The sequence below is a fragment of the Mustela lutreola genome, chromosome 3 (genome assembly GCF_030435805.1).
Source record: "Mustela lutreola isolate mMusLut2 chromosome 3, mMusLut2.pri, whole genome shotgun sequence".
Classification (NCBI taxonomy): Eukaryota; Metazoa; Chordata; class Mammalia; order Carnivora; family Mustelidae; genus Mustela; species Mustela lutreola.
Window position 1 is genome coordinate 159,666,793 of NC_081292.1, and position 15,338 is coordinate 159,682,130.

Consider the following 15,338-nt stretch of genomic DNA (forward strand, 5'->3'; position numbering starts at 1 on the left):
TTGTAGTCTTTCAAAATTTCTTTAACCTCTATGTATTTGTAGTCTTTCAAAATTTTTTCTTGTGGTTAACTTCAAGTTTTACAGAGTTGTGGTCTAAAAATGTGCATGGTATGATCTTAATATTTTTGTACTGACAGAGGCCTGATTTGTGACCATATATATACATATATATATTCACACACACATATATATACACATATACAGATACATATATACATCCCATATACACACACATATACATACACATATACATATACACATATATGTACATATACATATGTATATATACATATATATACACACATATACAGATACATATATATATGTATATGTCTATACATATATATATGTATCTGTATATGTGTGTATATATATGTGTGTGTGTGTGAATATATATATATATTTTCTGTCCATTGCTGTGAGTGGGCTGTTGAAGTCCCCTACTATTATGGAATTGTTATTAATGAGTTTATTTCAGTTTGTTTTTCACCGATTTATATATCTGGTTGCTCCCAAGTTGGGGGCATAAATATTTACAATTGTTAGATCTTCCATAAAGTGCAATAATAATCACATCATAGGAGCCCTAGAAGAAGAAGAGTGGGGAAAAGGAGCAGAAGCTTTATTTGAGCAAATCATAATTGAGAATTTCCCTAGTTGAGGGAAGGAAATAGGCATTCAAGTCCAAGAGGCACAAAGAACTCCCCTCAAAATCAACCAAAACAAGTCAACACCAAGACATATCACAGTGAAACTGTCAAAATATAAAGAAGCAGAGGTCATTCTAAAAGCTAGGCACAAAAAGTCCTTATCCTAGAAGGTTAGCAGCAGACCTGTCCAGAGAAACTTAGCAGGCCAGAAGACAGTAGCAATGATATATTCAACAAGCTAAATGGAAGAATATGTAGCCAAGAATACTATATATCTATCAATGCTGTCATTCAGAATAGAAGGAAAAATAAAGGGTTTCCAAGACAGGCAAAAACTAAAGGAGATCATGAACATTAAACACTAAGCGTGGCAAAAAATACTTAAGTGGACCCTTCAAGTTGGAAAGACACCAAAATCAACAAAGACTAGAAAGGAACAGAGACAATCTACAGGAACAGAGTCATTATAGGTAATACAAAGGCACTACAATCTTATCTATCAATGGTTACTTGGAATGTAAATGGAATGGATGCTCCAGTCAAAAGACACAGGGTATTGGAATGGATGAGAAAACATGACCCATCAATTCTTTGCTTACAAAAGACTAATTTTTGACCCAAAGACTACAGGTTGAAAAGGAGGGGTGGAGAGCCATCTATCATGTTAATGAACATCAAAGTCAAGCTGAACTAGCCATACTTATATAGGATAAACTAGGTTTTAAACCAAAGACTGTAAGAAAAAAAAAATTTTATATATATATATATATATATATATATATATATATATATGACTATAACTAGGTTTTAAACCATAAGACTATAGACTATAATAAGAGATGAAGAAGGGCACTATATCATAAGAAAAGGGTCTATCCAAAAAGATGTAACAGTTGTAAATATTTACCCCAGCTTGGGAGCAGGCAGATAAATAAATCAGTCAATAACAAACTTAAAGAAACTCATTAATAATAATACCATAATAGCAAACGACTTTAACATCCTACTCACAGCAATGCACAGACGGTCTAAGCAGAAGATCAACAAGGAAACAATCTCTTTGAATGACACACTTGATCATATGGACATAACAGATATATCCAGAGCATTTCATCCTGAAGCAGCAGAATACACATTCTTTTTGGGTGCAACTGGAACATTCTCCAGAATGGATCACATACTGGGTCACAAATCAGGCCTCAGTCAGTACAAAAAGATTAAGATCATACCATGCACATTTTTAGACCCCAACTCTGTAAAACTTGAAGTCAACCACAAGAAAAAAAAATTGGAAGGCCACAAATACATAGAGGTTAAAGAACACCCTACTAAAGAATTAACAGATAATGAGGAAATTCAAGAAGAAATTTTAAAAATACATGGAGGCAAATGAAAATGAAAACAGAACACTCCAGAACCTTTGGGACCCAGCAAAGGTGATCCTAAGAGGGAAGTGTATAGCAATACAGGCCTTCCTCAAGAAGCAAGAAAATTCTCAAATATACAGCCTAACCTTACACCTAAAGAAGCTAGAAAAAGAACAGCAAACAAAGCCTAAATCCAGTAGAAGAGGGGAAGTAATAAAGATGAGAGAAGAAATATATAATACAGAAATCAAAAAAGGAGTAGAACAGATGAGCAAAACCAGAAGCTTGTTTTTTGAAAGAATTAACAAAACTGATAAACCCCTACCCAGTCCTATCAAAAAGAAAAGAGAAAGTACCCAAATAAACACAATCATGAATGAAAGAAGAGAGATAAAGAACACCACAGAAATACAAACAATTATAAAAGAATATTATGAGCAATTATATGGCAACAAATTGGGCAATCTGGAAGAAATGGATAGATACTTAGAAACATATAAACCACCAAAACTGAAACAGGAAGAAATAGAAAATTTGAACAGACCTTATAACCAGCAAAGAAATTGAGTCAGTAATCAAAAATCTCCAAACAAACAAGAGTCCAGGGCTAGATGGCTTGCCAGGGGAATTCTACCAGACATTTAAAGAAGTAGTAATTCCTAGTCTTCTGAAGCTATTCCAAAAAATAGGAATGAAAGGAAAACTAATTCACTCTATGAGGCCAGCATTACCTTGATCCCAAAACCAAAGACCCCTATAAAGGAGCATTACAGACCAATATCCCTGATGAAAATGGATGTAGAAATTCTCATCAAGATACTAACAAATCGAATCTAACAGTACATTAGGATTATTCACCATGATCAAGTGGGATTTGTTCCTGGGCTGCAGTGTTGGTTCAATATCCACGAATCAATCAACATGATACACCACATTAATGAAAGAAAGGATAAGAACCATATGATCCTCTCAATAGATGCAGAAAAAGCATTTGACAAAATACAGCATCTTTTCTTTATACAAAACCTGCAAGAAATAGGGATAGAAAGAACATACCTCAACATCATACAGGCCATATATATAACACCCACAGTGAGTATCATCCTCAATGGGGAAAATCTGAGAGTTTTTCCTCTGTGGGCAGGAACAAGACAGGGATGTACATTCTCACCACTGCTGTTCAATACAGTACTGCAAGTCCTGGCCTCAGCAATCAGATAACAAAAAGAAATAAAAGGCACCCAAATCTGCAAGGAAGAAGTCACTCACTCCTCACAGATGACATGATATTCTATGTAGAAAGCCTGAAAGACACTGCTGAAAAATTGCTGTAACTGATACAGGAATTCAGCAAAGTTGCAAGGTACAAAATCAATATACAGAAATCTGCTGCACTTCAATACACCAATAATAGGCCGCAGAAAGAGAAAGCAAGGAGCTGACCCCATTTACAATTGCCCCAAAAAACATAAGATAAGGAGCAACTAAAGAGGTAAAGATCTATATGTTGAAAGTTACAGAACACTATGAAAGAGACTGAAGAAGACACAAAGAAATGGAAAAACATTCGAGGAATATATCTGGAAGAACAGATATATCTAAAATGTCTATACTACCCAAAGCAATCTATAAATTCAATACAATCGTGATCAAAATAACACCAACAGTTTTCAAAGAGCTAGAACAAACAATCCTAAGATTTGTATGGAACCATCAAAGAACTTGAATAGCCAAAGTAATGTTGAAAAAGAAAAGAAAAGCAGGAGGCATCACAATCCCAGACCTCAGACTCTATTATAAAATTGTAATCATCAAGACAGTATGGTATTAGCACAAAAACAGTCACAGAGATCAATGGAACAGAACAGAGAAACCAGAAATGGACCCACAACTCTGGCCAGCTAATCTTTGACAAAGCAGGAAAGGATATCCAATGGAAAAAGGCAGTCTCTTCAACAAATGGTGTTGAGAAAACCAGACAGCCACATGAAAAAGCATGAAACTATAGCACTTTCTCACATCACACACAAAAATAAATTCAAAATGGATGAAAAATCTAAATGTGAGACAGGAAACAATCAAAATCCTAGAGAAGACAGCAAGTAGCAACCCCACTGACCTTAGCCATAGCAACTTCTTACTAGACACATCACTGGAGGCAAAGGAAACAAAAGCAGCAATGAACTACTGGGACTCCATCAAGCTAAAAAGCTTCTGCACAGTGAAGCTGTGCTAAAACAACCAGCAGAATGGGAGAAGATATTTGCAAATGACATATTAGGTTAAGGGCTAGTATGCAGAATCTATATGGAACTCTTCAAAATCAACACCCCAAAAATAAATAATCCAGTTAAGAAGAGGACAGAAGACGTGAGCATCCATTTCTCCAAAGAAGACCTACAAATAGCTGACAGACGCACAAAAAATTCTCAACATCACTCATGATCATGGAAATACAAATTAAAACCAAAATGAGATACCATCTTGTACCTGTCAGAATGGCTAAAATTAACAACTCATGAAAAACAGATGTTGGCGAGGATACAAAGAAAGGGGAACCCTCCTACACTATTGGTGGGAATGCAAGCTGGTGCAGCCACTCTGGAATACAATATGGAGGGTCCTTAAAAACTTAAAAATAGAGCTACCCTAAAACCCAGCAATTGTACTACTAGGTATTTATCCAAAGGATACAAAAACACTGATTCAAAGGGGGAATATGCACCCCCATGTTTAGAGCAGCACTATCAAAAATACCCAAATTATGGAAGGAGCCAAAATGTCCATCGACTGATGAAGAGATAAAGAAGCGGTATTTACATACATACATACATACATATGTACGACATAAAATGGAATATTACTCAATCATCAAAAAAGAATGAAATATTGTCATTTGCAACAACACGGATGGAACTAGAGTATATTACACAAAGTGAAACAAGTCAGAGAAAGATAAATATCATATGATTTCACTCATATGTAGAATTTAAGAAACAAAACAGATGAACATAGGGAAAGAGAAGGAAAAATATGATAAAAACAGAGAAAGCAAACCATAAGAAGCACTTAACTCTAGAGAACAAACTGAGGGTTGCTAGAGGGGAGGTAGTTGGGGGGATGGGCTACATGTGTGGTATGCATTAAGGAGGGCATGTGTTGGGATGAGCACCTGGTGTTGTAGGTAAGTGATAAATCACTATATTCTGCTTCTGAAACCAATAACTATACTATATGTTAACTAATTTGAATTTAAATTTTAAAAAATATATAAATAAGAAAAAAATAAAAACCAAACCCCATATTAAAGGGAGATGGTATGATGGCATTAAGAATTCAAAATAGATACATAACCAATTGGTAGCATATTATATTGCTTTTAGAAACTTATGCAATTTTGCACTAACATGAAAAAAGCTTACAAGATACTATAAAAGTCAACAAATTAACATACATAGTTGTTTTAACACTATAATCACAACTATTTTTTATTTTTACTTATTTTTATAAAAGTACTGGGAAGAACAGGTGAGGATGTGTGAATTCTTTTGTTTTACAACTCTTCTTATCATTTTTTCTACTTTTCAAATTATCCAGAAATAGCATATATTATCTGAATTATAGGAAATATGTGTTTTATTTGAAAACAAGTAAGAAAAGCACCATGTAATAGTGATAAAGAATAAAATCTTTAGTTCTCTGACACTTGTGCACGTGCATATGTGAGTACATGGGGACATACTCAGTTATAATGAAGTGTCACAAACTATCACACTCAAAGGATTGTCAAGAAGTTGTTCACAAAACAGAGTAAATGAGAATGAAAAGAAGGGCAGAACTTTTTATTAAAATAATGGCTGATTTATGGGGTGCCTGGGTCACTCTGTTGGTTAGATGTCTGATTACTTATTTCAGCTCAGGTCATGATCTGAGGGTCCTGGGATTGAGCCCCATGTCGGGAGTGGGGGAGGCCCATGCTCAGCAGGGAATCTGCTTGAGATTCTCTCTCTCTCTCTCCCTCTCCTCTCCCTTTGCCCCTTCCCCACCCTCTCTTAAAATAAATGAATAAATTTTTTAGTTAATTAAAAATTTTAAAATACCATAAAATAAAGTTTGATTTAAGTATTCTATTTTCAGATTTTTCTCTCTTATTTCCAGAAGTCTCCAGAGTTACAGAATCTATGTGACTTTGGAAAATAAAAGTTTGCACCCATGTTAAATTCTATTAAAACTCTACAAAACTAGCTAACCTTCCAAACCTGGAGTTTCATGCAAGGTTCAGGAACTATCTTCTTCTACTTGGATTTATGGTTTTTGTATCAAATAAATATTTTCCCAAAACCATCAGGCCCAGTATTTAAAAGCAGTCATTGAAATTAGGGAAGACTACTTCACCTCTTATCACAAATAAATATCAAATAAATATTTTCCCAAAACCATCAGGCCCAGTATTTAAAAGCAGTCATTGAAATTAGGGAAGACTACTTCACCTCTTATCACTGTTACTGTTGCAGCCTACATTTAATCAAATGCGACTAAATTTTTACAGAAGAAACAACACAAATGAATCTTCTATTTCACATATGTAAAGAAATTTTAATATATTAGAGACATATCTTCTTGAACCCCAAAAGGTTCTTCCTTTCTATATGATTTAGATTAAAACAGCATACTAACTGAAGTACCTGAGAACTACAGTGATTGTTGCTATAGAAAAACATGGTCTCCTATCAATAGTATACTGTAACCTGAAAAAAATCATTATTGAGTTAATGACAAAAGTAATCAGATTCAGAAATCAAATACCATGAGCAAAAAAAAAAACCCCAAACCAAAAAACAAACTGTTAAAAGAAGGCACCCCATTACTTGTTTTTATTCAGACAAAAGAAAAATTTTAAGAAAAGATACACTATATAAGAAAGGTAATCTATCCTGTAGTCTGTTTTTAAATGTCTAATCTAAAAATGCTATTTTAAATGACCTTAATTCTCATTTTAATGCAATAATTAAATAATATTATGTCCCTGGGTCATATAAATTGTATGTCCATTTATCACTCTGTACCAATCATTGCCAATTAAATCAACTTATGAAGACAATTTTTCTTCCAGTATTATTTAACAGAAATGAGCTATGGGGAATACAGAGGAAGGCTGAGGAACAGGGTCGGGGAGGACAAAAATGAGTATCGCCCTACTTCAATTTTACCTTAATTGTTAGATTTCTTTTCTAGAAATGAGATCTTTATAGTTTACATTAGAGCAGTGAGAAACAAGTTATTAATCGACAGTTTTCCTTATTACAGTTTATTTTTGAATCAAGGTTCAAATTCTAAAAGCAAATAACTCATAAATTTTCTGCAAAGCTTTTATAGCTTTATACTTCAAATAGCAAAAGCATAAAGCTTTAAGATCAATAACATCTGATTTGTCCAAGGAAAGGCTGCACTACATGCGGCTGAATGGTTATAATGTTTTCTTTTGATTCTGATAAGCATAGTAAATACATTCTAACCACTGACTGACAACCAAACAAATCAGTAAGTGTACTCCATTCCAAAATCTCTTATCTATTAATTTCAGTGGAATAAAACAGTGCGTAAATGGAGAAAGAAAATATTGGTATGATTTCCCCCCTGCAAAAATCCATCATCAGTATAAAAATTCTCAGATTTTCCACATCTATTAGGCTCCACCCCAGCAGAAGAGCAATCAACATTTTATTTTTCTTTTTGCTTCACATTTCTGGCGGATACCTACAAAGGCAGCAATCTGAATCAATGAAACCTATTACTGATGCACTGGATATTTTTCTTTATGCCATTTTTAATTCCTGGTTATTCCCTCTTCTCATTTTATGAAGTTATAGTTCTCTTTGATCATACTTAAGTCATGCTGCTCTTCATCACATTTTTGTACTACTTTTTCATTCATCTCACTTCCTCTCTATATTCTCCCCTTTTTTTTCCCTTATAAAAGACACTAGCTAGGATTTTTCTTTTCAATTTGCAATTGGCTCTGCAGGATGTATTTGACAGTTGTTCTACTATTCTTTCCCCAACTTCCCTGTATTTTCTCTCTCTTCTGTGGAGACAGCACCATATCTCCTGGACATCCCAATACTCCTCCATTATCTCCTCTTGCCATTTTACAGAAGCTCCTTTTCTCTTAGCCCAAACCTGAATACCTGAATGCACTTTTTTTTTTTTTGGAAAGAGAGTGTGGCCAGGGGAGGGACAGAAAAAGAAAGAGGAAATCCTCAAGCAGTCTACCCGCTGAGCACAGAATCTGCCACAGGGCTTGATCCCAGGACCCTGAGATCATGACCTGAGTTAAAATCAAGAGTCGGACAGCTAACCAGCTGAGATGCCCAGGTGCTCCCTGAATGCATATTCTCGGTTCTCTCTTCATATGCCAAACCAAACCAAAACGATAATTGCTGACTCCTAAGAAAGACTGCGATTACAGTCATGTTACAGTTCTGAGATAATGAAGAGGCTAAACAATAGAAAAGGATCACAACAATAAACATTTGTATCAAAGAGCTGGAAATACAGAAAATGTTGCATTGCTATTGCTGCTGTTTTCTAAAAATCCACCCCTATATGGTACAGTTAGGGGTATTCAGCAGACTTTGATTCAAGTACCAACTCCACCACCCTTTCATTGGGAGATACTGGAGAGATTAATTTGCCTAGGCTAAACCCAGTTGTTCGCAAGTCTGCAAAATGGCCATGAGCGTAATACCTACTTGTATTAGATTATTCATATTTAGATTATTTATATTTATATTTATATATAAGTAATCTTTATCATAACCTAATACAAATATATATATATAATCTTTACCATAACCTAACAAGTTATATATTATATATAACTGTCTGACTCGATTATACATATTATATATATAGCTGTCTGACTCTATTATATACACTATATATAATACATATAATATATATATAATGAGAATCATAAGAACTGGCACACGGTAGCTAACCAATACATGTTAGCCATTGCTAACACTGCACACTGTGATGATGAGCAAAATAATTTAATACAACTGGAAAAGAGAAAAGCATTTAAGATTCATTCATACATAAGCTATTTTACTTATTTGGCAAACTCAAGTGCCTAAGTGCTCTTATCCCTGTGCTAGATGGTTGGGACAACGTACTTCACTGAGCTTATAATATAGGAATTCTAGATAAAAATTAAAGACCTTTTGCAGATTAAGATTTCTGGGGCAACATTGTTAAGAGTACTGATTTTATGCCTTCACTGGCTTCTAAATGCCTGCCTCACTGCCCACACACCCTGCCACCATTCCAGAGAAATGCTTCGATTACCAACGGTCCTTTGCCAAATTAGGCCAGTGTCCAGGGCACTGGCTCCTCATCTCACTCGGGCCTGTGCCAAAGATGTAAAATTTGGTATCGATGCCCGAGCCTTAACATTTCAAGGCGTAGACCATTTAGTGAATGCTGTAGCCATTACTATGGGGCCAAAGGGAAGAACAGTGATGATTTAACAGAGCTGGGGATGTTCCCAGAGTAACAGAAGATGGCAGGACTGTTGCAAAGTCTATTGACTTACAAGATAAATATAAAAATATTGGTGCTAAACTTGTTTAAGATGTTGCCAGTAACACAAATGAAGAGGCTGGGGATGGCACCATGACTGCTACTGCCCTGGCATGCTTGACTGCCAAGAAGGCTTTGAGAAGATTAGTGAAGGTCCTAATCCTGTGGCTATCAGGAGAGGTGTAATGCTAGCTATGGCTGCTGTAACTGCTGAACTTAGGAAGCAGTCTGCCTCTGTAACAACTGCTGAGGAAATTGCTCAGGTTGCCATGATTTTTGCAAATGGAGACAAAGAAATTGGCAACATTATTTCTGATGCAGTGAAAATGCTTAGGAGAAAGGACATCATCATAGTAAAGGATGGAAATGATGAATTAGAAATCACTGAAGGTATGAAGTCTGATTGAGGTTGTATTTCTCCATACCTTATTAATACATCAAAAGCTCAACAATGTGGAGATGTCTGGGTGGCTCAGTCAGTTTTAGCTTTAGACCTCTTGATTTTGGTTCCAGTCATGATCTCAGGGTCGTAGGATCGAGCCCCAAGTTGGGCTCTGGCACTCAGTGGGGAGTCTGTATTTCTCCATCTTGCTCTCACTCACCCTCTGCCCTCCCTCTACTTGCACATGCACGTGCTCTCTCTCTAAAATAAAACTTAGGAAAAAAAGTCAGAAATGTAAATTCCAAGATGCCTATGTTCTACCAAGTGAAAAGAAAATTCCTAGTGTCCAGTCCATTGTACTTGCTCTTGAAACTGCCAATGCTCATCTTAAGCCCTTGGTCATAACTGCCAAAGATATTGATGGAGAAGCTCTGAGTACACAGGTTCTGAATAGGTCAAAAGTTGGGTTTTCAGGTTGTAGCAGTCAAAGCTCCAGATTTTGGTGACAATACAAAGAACTAGCTTAAAGATGTGGCTGTTGCTACTGACGGTGCAATGTTTGCAGAAGAAGGATCAACTTTGAATCTTAAAGATGTTTAACCTCACAACTTGGGAAAATTTGGAGAGGTCACTGTGGCCAAAAATGATGCCATGCTTTTAAAGGAAAAGATGACAAGGCCCAAACCGAGAAACGTATTCAAGAAATCATTGAGCAGTTAGATATGACAACCAGTGAAAAGGAAAAGCTGAATGAACATCTGGCAAACTCTCAGATGGAGTAGCTGGGCTGAAGAGCGGTGAGAAAAGTGGTAAGAAAGTGCATGAAAAGACAGGGAGGGTTGCAGGTGCCCTCAGAGCCATCAGTAGCTGCTGTTGAAGCAGGCAGTGTTCTGGGAAGGGGGTTGTGCCCTGCTTTGGCACATTCCAGCTTTGGATTCAATAACTCCACCTAATGAAGATCCAAAACTTGGTACAGAAATTATGAAGCAGACACTCGAAATTCCTGTAATAAGCACTGCTAAGAATTCAGGTGTTGAAAGAGCACTGACAGTTGAGAAAATTACGTGAAGTTCCTCAGAAGTTGGTTATGACACCATGTTTGAGACTCTGTGAATATGGTAGAAAAAGGAACCACTGATCCAACCAAGACTGTGAGAACTGTTTTACTGAATGCAGCTGAGGTGGCCTCTCTGTTAACTACAGCAGAAGTTGTAATCACAGGAGTTCTTCAAAAAGGAAAGGGCCCTGGAATGGTGCAATGAGTGGAGGAAGAGGTGGTGTGGGAGGAGGCAGGTTCTATTTCCTAGAATAATGCTTCACCATTATTAATGAGCTGTGAGAGGAAACTCAAGGCAGAGGTCCTCAGTAACAACTTCAGAGAAGTCAGCTGAAGAAAATGACTGAAGAAAAGGCTGGCCAGGTGACTGGATGGCTTGGTCGGTTAAGTGGCCAACTCTCCATTTTGGTTCAGGTCCTGATCTCAGGGTTGTTGAGATCAAGGCCCACAACTGGCTCCATGTTCAGTGGCGAGTCTGCTTGAGGATTCTCTCTCTCCTTCTCCCTCTGCACCCTGTATCCCCTAATGAATAAGTAAATCTTTTTTTTTTAAAAAAAAAAAAAGTTGGTATTTAAGAAAATCACTATAAGCATCAGTTTCTGGTTTCATTTGACAACATCATGCTTTACTTCTGTCACTGACCATGCTACAGATCATTAACTTTGTATTTCTGAATAAAAAGACATTTGTACAATCCTGATAACTGAGTACAAGAGCCATGTAGCGATGTACTCCTTTCAACTTAAATCACGGAGGCATTGTAACTATTATTCTGTCAAAGTCGGGATTTTAGTGCTTGCCATCACCAGATGAAAAATTAAGAAGCAGCCTTTCTTGTGGAGAGTAAGAATAATTGTAATAATTGTAATAATTTCCAATAGAAAGGATATCGTACAAGGGAGGACATGCTCAATGGTACAAAGTTACACAAAGAGATCCAAGGTATGTATTCCATGTAGAGCTCCAGGACTCACTTTTGTGACCTTGGAAAGAACACTTTGAGACAAACAGAAAAAGCGAGTCAGTGCGTTGAGGTGTGAACGGAAGAGGCAGACTTGAGACAGAGAATATAGCTATGAAACATCTAATTGTGAGCAGAGACCAGAGTTTCTGTGTAGCTGAAAGTGTACTTGAACAAGGGAGGATTTATATACGGGTGAATGTTTGTTTTTAAGGGGAAAGATCCTTTGACAGGTCTAATGTCAATGGGAAGAAATCAGGAGAGGAGAAGAAGGCTGAGGATATGGAAGAGAAAGAAAATACTCAAGTCAAGGCTTTTAGAAACACACAGGTGTTAAAATCCAGAACATGCATGAAGGCATTGGCATATAAGCGGAAGAAGCATCAGAAGGGAAGAACGAAAGAAGTCAGGGAGAGTGATAAATTAGCGGGAGCCTCCTATCTCAGAGAGTGATTTTCTCTGCATGACATCAGTTAAACAGGAAGAAAGGAGAATAATGTGGGGTGAGAGCATAGTACAGTAAAAAAGGCTTTACAAAAAACTGCGGAGAATGGAAGATAACTTTCTAGGATGATACATAAAAGTTGCATCTGAGTGGAGGGCTCACCCAAGGTCATGCTCCCAGATTCTTTCCCTGTTTGCTTGGTGCACCTCATCTCCTCTAATGCCCCTCCAGACGGGCTTACGCCTGCCTCCCTCTCTCTTCCTTTTTACCTTCTCCTTCCACGAAGAGGGTTAACTCCAGGTGGTGAGTATTTTATCTTGTACTTCAGTTTTTTTAAAGAAGTATATCAATGTAAGAATCAGGTTATTTTAAGCATGACTGAATCGTATAGAATACTATATGATTAAAATCTCAGAGAACTTTTAGTTAACATGGCTTGAATTTGCTGAAAATGACTGATGCTGAAAACACCCTTCCCTCCTACAAATTAATGATGATTAATTAATGATGATGCAGTTTACCAAGGCTCTGCACTCTTAACCTGTAGACACAATGAAGAAGGAAAACAGTGAAGGGAGCGGAAACACGAAGAATTTTGCTCTCAGCTAGCTGCATGTTGCTAGGGGGAAAAAAAAAATTTTGTGGTCATGACTAACACGGATAAATGTTCAAGTGGCAGTCTTTATTTTTTTCTCTCCTCTCTCCCTCCCTCTCCTTCGGCTGGACCCTTCTGTTTCCAAGATACCTTCCAGTCTGAGTCTCTGCTGCTCAATTGGGTGTCTCTGATACTGACTGAGGTTGCCTGGCAACATGACCAACAGAACACTCACCAGCCTGGGTGGCACCTCTTATTTTTTGGTTCGCAGGTGGGAGATTCGGACAGAATTGCGCGAGGTTTCCACCTTGCAATCCTATTTCATTTCAGTGGTCATATAATGAAGTTTATTACCCACATTATTATACTTTATTGCATTACTCAGCATTGTACAGAGGTTTTTTTGTCATAATTATTAATATTTCCAAGAAATTTTAAAAAATCAGAAGTGCCCTTCAAAATACTCCCCTCCTGAGAAAAAATAAATAAATAAATAAATTTAAAAAAAATATTTCATTCCTTTTTAGAAGCTTACTACCATAAAGGCAAAATTTTTTAACTATTAAAAATCATAAGATTATTGCCAGGGAAGAGATATAAAGGGGAACGTCTTGGGGATTGCAAGTGCTCTATATCTTGGTTTGCATAGTAATGACACAAGTATATAACTATGTAAAAATCCATTATCTGTAGACATAATACTAGTGCACTTTACACCCTTTAATACATATATAGCATGGTTCGAGAGTTTTAGGAAGTAGTGACAAGATGAATAAATATACACACACATATAGAAACAGAGACTATATAAGCTTGATTCATGTTAGGGAACAACATGAATGTTCTGCTTGTATCGCAGAACACAGTATCTTCTTAAAGACTGGACATTGCTATTGTATTTAATCAGTTTAGCAAAGAGACCATTTTGCCATATGGCAACCATGCTTTAACTAATAACTTGCTATTTATAGAGAAGGAGCTTTAACTGTCAATTCAGATGGGCAAATTGAAGAGAGCAGACAGCACTAATAGCCACACACCGCAAAAGATTCACTCTTTGTTTCAGCCTCACTGGATCTCCAGCAGAATGCCTCAGATACAAAGATCATATCTAGAAATATCTCAAGGAGACACTTCATGCACAAAATCACAGACATGCCTTGCTCGCCTAGCTTCTGAAGGGCCTGAGACCCACAGCTTCCTAAAACATAACGTGGATGGAAAAACAGGTGGGCAAAATCTAACATGAACTTTAAAACAGAGATCCTTGGTGGCTTTACTTTATTGTATTTTATTTATACCACTTTATTATATAATCTTCACACCACAGCGTAAAGGCATTTTCCATTTTTTTTTTTTTAACCCACTGGACTTTCTAAAGAACTCAGCACTGAAAAATTGTGCTGTTTTTTAAAACTACTTTTACATTGTCGTTTCACTTGGTTCTCATCGTGGCCTTAATATATATTGCCTATTTTATAAATGAGTAATCTAAGGTGCAGAGAATTTAAATGACTTGCCCAAAGAGACACACTTTGTCTAGCCTAGCAATCTCTGCAAGCAGAATCTAAAGCCAATTTTTAAATACAGCACTGTGTTTTTCAATTAACATCTATTGCTTCACTTCAGAACTGGCAAAACCTCACAATAAAACCAGTTCCTGTAAAAATTCAACTTTGGTTTGAGAAATTAAGTCTTTATCACTTTATTTGCTGGTTTTAGGATGTTTCTTTTGACAAGAGTGTACGTCTGGGGCAAGTGAAACTACACGGAATCATGGAGCTTCAAAGCTGTCAAACAGGGTAGAGGTCAGCTCGTCTACCTAATTGATTTGTCAGATGACAAAACTGAAGTCCGGAGGGTCAGAATGACTTTCACAAGTTTCAGAACTTCTAATGGTAGAATTCAAACTGGAACTCATCTTATCTGTTTCTTGGTTCGACAATACATAAAGTGCTGCTATCATAAACCTGAATTTTGAGCAATAATTCACTATCGTCCGAAGTACAAAATGATATATTTAAAGGGTAGAAATTGAGACTCTCAATCCCATCTAAAAGATAAAGTTTTACCCATGAGGAACAAAGTAAATGGCCTTTCTACCTTATCAATCAGTATCAGGCTTGAATAAACTCTGTCCTCCCTTAAGTAACTGACTCTAGTGTAAGTTAATATATGGTGGGTGCATAAAACATACAATTTACTGATCCATTCCTATGTGACAGACCTTTTGCATATTATTATCATATTCAATCCCTACCAAAACGTTTCCAAATAGTAATTATCATACCCCTTTT

The 15,338-nt window shown here is 36.5% G+C and overlaps 1 protein-coding gene and 1 pseudogene across 2 annotated transcripts in view; one reads left to right on the forward strand and one right to left on the reverse strand.

Annotated features, from left to right (window-relative positions):
- GALNT13 (polypeptide N-acetylgalactosaminyltransferase 13) overlaps positions 1-15,338 on the reverse strand; it is a 540,912-nt gene that overhangs the window by 468,432 nt on the left and 57,142 nt on the right. The gene's annotated exons all lie outside the window — the stretch shown is intronic.
- LOC131827947 (60 kDa heat shock protein, mitochondrial-like) lies at positions 9,355-11,295 on the forward strand (annotated as a pseudogene).